This window comes from Pistacia vera, unplaced genomic scaffold, assembly GCF_008641045.1.
Source record: "Pistacia vera cultivar Batoury unplaced genomic scaffold, PisVer_v2 Contig347, whole genome shotgun sequence".
Taxonomy (NCBI): domain Eukaryota; kingdom Viridiplantae; phylum Streptophyta; class Magnoliopsida; order Sapindales; family Anacardiaceae; genus Pistacia; species Pistacia vera.
Window position 1 is genome coordinate 2,140,799 of NW_022196165.1, and position 7,610 is coordinate 2,148,408.

The following is a 7,610-nucleotide window of genomic DNA, read 5'->3' on the forward strand; positions in this document are numbered from 1 at the left end:
TGAGGAAGACAGTCGATAATGCTTATAACTTCTTGTAGTGTTGAAGATTTCCTAATAATAATTTTTCAACAACTTTTGAGACTTGTGCAATTTCTAGGCAATTCATTTGTAGAGTTGAGTCTTGTTGGTTTTGTTCATTTTCCAGTTTTGTTGTGTGTGTTTTGTGTTTTTGTTCATTGTTTGTTGTCTTTGTTTCCGTTAGTTTTGTACCGTATGCTCGGGGACGAGCATATCTTTAGTTTAGGGGTATTTGATAATCTGTGGATTATACAATTTTCATTAGACTTTTTAATCGGATTTCAGGTACTTTCTAGTGCATTTTGACCTGAATTATTGCTTAATTCTTTACATTTCGTGTTTCAGGTTAAAATGGACATTTTGAGCAAATAAGGACAAAATTGGAAATTTTTGACTCAGAAGTTAGTGGATCTTAGAAGTTAGGAGAGTTCTAAAGCAGGATAAAGCACGATGAGGCTTGTTCCAAAGGGAGAGTACAGAGAATCGAAGAATCGAGTGAAGATGCAAGCAGAGTGGCAGTTCTGTAATTTTAAAGCTTTTCAAGAAGCTTCGCCGCAGTGAAGATTTGTACTTCGCCGCGGCGAAGTAAGCCAGTCACGCACCAGATCTGTTGGTTCTTCATCGCGGCGAAATTTCTTCTTTGCCGCGGCGACGGTCGTAAATTCCAGTTTTGTGAAACGCACAGTTTTACTTTGTGCGTGTTTTTCTTAGGATTTTGGGCGAGGTATAAAAGAAACAATTAACCTTTTTGTCTAGGGTCATCCAGGAAGTAGGTTTAGCAGCCTTTACATTTTCTTTGATTAAGCTTGGAGAGTTTTAGCGATTAGAAGGGTGAAGATTCGATTTTGAACCAAGGGATTCATCATTTGGGGAGATTTCTTGTCATTTCTCTTACTTTTCATTATGTTGAACTTGGATATTATCGTTTTTCATATTTGTAGTGTTAATTTAGCTATGAACTAACCCGTTTTGGGTTAGGGTTTTGATTGTAATTCGGAATTTTAGTGGGTTAAGTGATTGATTGTTTTATGTTCATATGATTATGCTTTTATTGTGTGTTTGCTCTGAGTTTTAATGCTTTATGTGATGAAGCTAATGAGATTGAGAAATGAATCATGTTAGGCTTCTTGGGTAATCACCATTATAGTATTGGATGCTAGAGATAGATTCAAGAATTAATTAAATCATTGTAGGATTCTTATGCTTAATGAGTTTGGAATTGTTAACTTTCAAATTGTTGGATGCGGAAAGTTAATAAGTAAAAATAGGAAAACATAGCCTGAGAAGGTACATTTAACACCTTAGTGAGTTCGATTTACAACTAATGCATATGAATGTGAATGTAGTTTAAGTTTTAGGTTTAACCAATAAAATCCGAATGAAGTCAAAACCCTACCCATTTTACTTGAATTGATTACTATTTGTATTTTTCATCTTGCATTCATAGTTAATTTTACTTTAAAATTTATTGTTCAGTTTTAATTAGAAATAGCTCTCATCAATCCAAAGAAGTCGATTGCTCCAACTTGAGAACAGTAGGATATTTAGTGCTTAGCTAGCAGTCCTCGTGGGAACGATACTCACTCATCACTTTATTACTTGAGCGATTAGTATACTTGCTACATATTGCATGTTGTAGGAAACACGCATCAGAATCCTTTGGTGGGTCAGTCTAGTGAACTTGCCTACAGCAAGCACCCATGTGTTGCACCAGGTTGTCACCAAACAACCCTGACAAGTGAGATCAGTCACTGCCTTTCGACAGCATCGTTCAAGACTATGATAGCCTTATCGTATTATCTGTGCCCTTACTTCAGAATAATACTAGGGCTACAAACGTTTCTAGAACGACCACCATATGTGCTCATAGGGTTCTCACTATTAAGATTTGAAACACTTGATACCCTTGTCATGGTTCTACCATTCTAAGGACATATATCAATACATACAATGATGATTTATGCGATATAGTATAAAATGTCTTTTATTTATCAATGAACATTATTACAAAGACTCAATTCTACAATAATTGATTGGCTCTAGGGTACCTACTTTAACATTTCTCATTTCATTCCATCTTTGAAATCAAATTCCTGCAAAACTAAGCGACTTTCAGTGTACCTTATCGGCAACACACATCACTAGTTAAAATTCATGAATTTAGAGAAACTCACACAACATCACTAGTAAAAAAAAATGCAGAAAATAAGAATGACTCAAGTACAAACCAACAGAAATTCAAAATAAAAAGTCAAAATCAAAGTAAAGAGCTTAGGTAGCTTCCCAAGAAATGCTTAATTAGAGTCATAAGCTTGACTTTTCTTTATCTTCAGCCTGGATTGTCAAGGAGAATCGCAACCCACTCATCTTGAATTCCACCATCTTCATAAGGCTTCAAGCATGGACCATTCACCCTCTTATTTTCAATTTCGGCGTCTATAGTCATAGAGTTGACTAAACAATTTTCTAGGTGTGAACTAGGGTAGTTTTCTTCTAAATTTTTATTCACTATGTTATCAAGGACACTAATCCCAAAGCAAGTGTCTAAGTTGGATGGGTGCATCATAGCATCAAAAACATTAAACTCTACTTGCTCATTTTCTACCCGCAAGATTAGATTCCCTTGATGAACATCTATCAATGCTCTAACCATTGCTAGAAAAGGTCATCGTGGGATTATAAACATTTCTTGATCTTCCTCCATGTCTAATACTATAAAGTCTACCGGGAAAATCAGTTTATCTACCTTAATCAAGACCACCCCCTAGGATATGTTATTGATCGATCTGTCAATTAGGGAGACACGGTGGTTGGCTTCAGTTCTCCTAATCCAGGTTTCCTATAGATAGAAGACGACATTAAATTAATGTTTACCTCTAAATCACACGAAACCTTGTCAAAATAACAACTGCCAATAATACAAGGGATAGTAAAACTTCCTAGATCTGATAGTTTTAGCGATAGTTTCTTTTGAATCAGTGCACTACACTCCTCCGTTAGCATTATTTTCTCATGTTCCTCAAATCTTCTTTTATGCATGAGGATCTCCTTTAGAAACTTGGCGTATTTGGGCATCTGCTCTAACATATCAACAAAAGGAATATTAATATGCAAGCTTCAAAACATGTCAATAAACTTACCAAATTGCTTGTCAAGCTTCTAATTCTTCAATTGGTGTGGATACGTGTAAACCCCGCGTTATTATTTTAAAATGTTTTGTAGGTAAGGATTAAGGCATGAAGCTGGGAGAGGATTCCGAGGGACGCTATGAGCATGAAGGGATGTTTTAATTATGACTATTGAATGGTTTTGCTAATATTTACTGTAGTAATTATGTTCATATCTCATAATGTAGTAATTATGTTTCAATTAACACCTCCATTTGCTTCCTAAACCAAAATAAAGTAATAATGAGTACAATTAGGAAACAAATACATATAAAAGACTAAACATTAAAAGGGTTAAATATGACATTTTGCATTCCCATCACACAACTTGGAATGATCTAACATAGAAGTTCCTTACCAAGTTCTTCCCTCCAGCTAAATCAGCAAAACTCAGAAATGATATCACATCATTTCTACAAGATGAGTCCGAGTCATTGTATGAGGCTTAGGAGAGGTACAAGGAGTTAATGAGGAAATGTCCACACCATGGGTTGCCAGTTTGGCTTCAATTCCAAACATTCTACAATGGACTGATGGGTAATGTGCAAACCATGGTGGATGCAGCTTCAGGAGGAGCCATGCAGAATAAGACGCCAGAGGACGCTTATGAGTTGCTTGAGGTTTTGGCAAGCAACAACTATCAAAGACCAAATGAGAGAGCAATACCAATAAAATCTTCGGGTCTACATGAAGTTAATGCCTTTACAGCCATCTCAGCCCAACTCACGACACTTCAGAAATAGTTAGGAAGTATGCAGGTAAACTCTATTCAAGCACCTCAACTAAGTGTGATTTTTGTGTAGGAAACCATGCGAGCAGCGAATGTCAAGCGGGGAACACATTTGCTTCATCATCTTCATCATTGGAGCAAGTGAACTACTTGGCAGGAAATCAGAGGTAACCAAACAACCCGTACTCCAACACATACAACCCGGGGTGGAGAAATCATCCAAACTTGTCTTCGGGAAATCAGAACCAGCAAAATAATCAATGGAACCAGAAGACAGTTCCAAATAACCAACAAGAGGTGAATAATCAACCGGGAGATCCAAGAGTGACAAAGTTGGAGGACATGTTTGGAAAATTCATGTAGAAAACCACGGGTTTTATGAATGAGACGAGGACAAATTTTAGAAATCAAGGGGTGTCCATTCGGAATCTTGAGGTACAGATAGGCCAATTGGCCGAGAAGCTAAATGAGAGACCTCAAGGTTCTTTACCAAGCAACACGGTGACTAACCCACGTGAGCAAGCTAACGCCATAATTTTGAGAAGTGGGACAGTTTTACAAGAAGTTGAGCAAGCTGGAAAGGAGGCTAAGCAAGCTGGAAACGAAGATTATGAATAAGAAGTTGATGAAGAGATCATTGTTGATGAGAAACCAAGTGGTTTAGAGGAAGAGAACAAGAAGAAGGAAGAAAGGCAAAAGAAGAAGGAGAAATTGCCATTTCCCGAGATACCACCAGAGTTGGCACATCACACCCCACCCGTGCCTTTTCCTCAGAGACTGAAGAAAAAGAATTAGGATAAGCAATTTTCAAAGTTTATTGAAATTTTTAAAAAATTGCATATTAACATTCCTTTTGTAGATGCATTACAGTAGATGTCGAGCTATGCGAAGTTCCTTAAGGAAATCCTATTGAACAAAAGGAAGTTAGAAGATGAGGAAACGGTGATGCTTACGGAGGAGTGCAGTGCAATTCTTCAGAAAAAGTTACCCCCGAAGCTCAAAGATCCAGGGAGTTTTACTATTCCTTGCATTATAGGAGATATTACTTTTGATCGTGTTTTGTGTGATTTAGGAGCTAGTACTAATTTGATGCCCTTTTCTGTTTTCAAGAGATTGGGAATTGGTGAAGTGAAGCCAATGACCATGTCGTTGTAACTAGCGGATAGGTCAATAAAACACCTGAGGGGGATAGTTGAAGATGTGTTGGTGAAGGTGGACAAGATAATTTTTCCAATAGATTTTGTAGTGTTGGACATGGAAGAGGATAAGGAAATTCCTCTGATTTTGGGCCGACCATTCTTGGCCACGGGGAGAGCACTTATTGATGTGCAGGAAGGAAAGTTACTATTGAGAGTTCAAGATGAAACAGTAACTTTCAATGTCTTTGAGGCGATGAAGTTTCCGTCTGAATCGGATTCATGTTTTAGTGTCGATGTGGTGGACAAATTGGTTGTGGACTCTATTGAAGAGAACACCCCACAATTACCTCTAGAAGCATGTATAGCCAAATAAAAAATAGTGGAGGTAGATGAGTCAGCTAGTAATGAATGTGCTAGGATGTTAGAAGCACTTCAACCGATTGATGAGAGTTAAGATGTAGAATTTGAGGAGTTTGATTTTGACAAAGAGAAGGAGAAGGAAAAAAATGAAGAACCTCCAAAGCTTGAATTGAAACCTTTACCTTCCTACCTTAGATATGTATATCTTAGAGACTCAGAAACCTTCCCAGTGATCATCAGTTCAGGTTTAAGTGAATTGGAGAAAGAGCGGTTGATTAGGGTGTTGAGGGAACATAGACTAGCAATTGGATGGACCATTTCGGATATTAGAGGTATCTCGCCATCATTTGCATGCATAAGATACTCATGGAGGATGATATTAAGTCTAGAGTGCAACCACAACAGAGATTGAATCCTTTAATGAAGGAAGTGGTGAGAAAGGAGGTGGTGAAACTCTTAGATGCGGGGATTATTTATTCTATTTCCGAAAGCCCATGGGTGAACCCGGTATAAGTGGTTCCAAAGAAGGGAGGTATCACGGTAGTAAAGAATGAGAGTAACGAGTTGATACCAACGAGGACGGTGACAGGCTGGAGAGTGTGCATTGACTACTGGAAACTGAATGAGGCGACAAGGAATGATCATTTTCCACTACCTTTCATTGATCAGATGAAGGAGAGGGTTAGCAGCTTTTACATTTTTCTTAAATTGATTTTGGAGCGATTTAGAGATTAACAAGGGTGAAGATTCAATTTTGAACCAGGGGATTCATCATTTGGGGAGATTTCTTGTCTTTTCTCTTATTTTCATTATGTTGAACTTTAGTATTTTTGTTTTTCTTGTTTGTAGAGTTGATTTAGCCATGAACTAACCCATTTTGGGTTAGGGTTTTGATTGTAATTCGGATTTTCATGGGTTAAGTGATTGATTGTTTTATTTTCATATGATTATGCTTTTATTGTGTGTTTACTCTGGTTTTTACTGCTTATATGTGATGAACATGATGAGATTGAGAAATGAATCATGTTAGGCTTCTTGGGTAATCACCATTGTAGTATTGGATGCTAGAGATAGATTCAAGAACCAATGAAATCATTGTAGGATTCTTATGCTTAATAAGCTTGGATTTGTTAACCTTCAAATTCTTGGGTGCGGAAGGTTAAAAAGGAAGAGTAGGAAAACATAGCCTGAGAAGGCATGTTTAACACCTTAGAGAGTTCGATTTACAACCAATGCATATGAATATGAATTTAGTTTAATTCTTAGGTTTAACCCATAAAGTCCGAATGAAGTCAAAACCCTACCCGTTTAATTGAATTGATTTTTATCCGTGTTTTTCATCTCTCATTCATAGTTAATTTTTAAGTTAGTAATTTCAGATTTAGTTTTTATTTTAAATTTGCTCCCGTTAATCCAAAAGAAGTCGATTGCTCTAACTTGAGAATAGTAGGAAACTTAGTACTTAGCTAGCAATCCTCGTGGGAATGATACTCACTCATCACTCTATTACTTGAGCGACTAGTATACTTGCTACATATTGCATGTTGTAGGAAACACGCATTAGTTTCTCATATTAAAATATTACAAACCAATAATTGAACTAATTAAAAAGCATATCAAACAAATTTAATTTGTAATTAAATATTATAAAGATGTACTCTCAAGCTTGGGACGAGAGAAAAAGAAGATTTCAGTTTTTGTTGGTCGGATCCACTTATCAAGCCTCCATTATGAGGATATCCTTATATTGATCCAATTTTCAAAAACAAAATCTAGAATTGAATTCACAACTTTTTAGGAAATTCTAAAAAAAAAAAAAAATTTAAAAAAGTAAAAGAATTCAACTGATTGAAACCTAATTTAATTGATGTAATTCCTATGTGACGGCAACATTCACAGATAGAAATGGTTTAAATATGTATTTTAATTTAAGGATGTTGGAGTCCCATACCGACTAAGCACGCTCAAGCTTATTGGGTTATAAGAGGGGATAATCCTCCCATTCAACAAGGTCTTATTGGGTGAGGAGTCAAGTCCACCTCAAATGCTATCATGGTATCAGAGCACATGTTCAGTTGATTGAGCAATTGACCAACGGGTGAGGAGTTAGAGTCAGTAACTACCTCCATCAACAGGCGTGACCCAACATATAGGCTTGATTGTGTGAGGGAGTGTTGGAGTCCCACACCGACTAAG

The 7,610-nt window shown here is 36.8% G+C and overlaps 1 non-coding gene across 1 annotated transcript; it reads right to left on the reverse strand.

Moving 5' to 3' along the window:
* Positions 1-3,571: 3,571 nt before the first annotated feature.
* On the reverse strand, positions 3,572-3,678 carry LOC116139175. The gene has a single exon (XR_004129412.1). It is a non-coding gene; the product is annotated as a small nucleolar RNA R71 (small nucleolar RNA).
* Between the last annotated feature and the right edge of the window lie 3,932 nt (positions 3,679-7,610).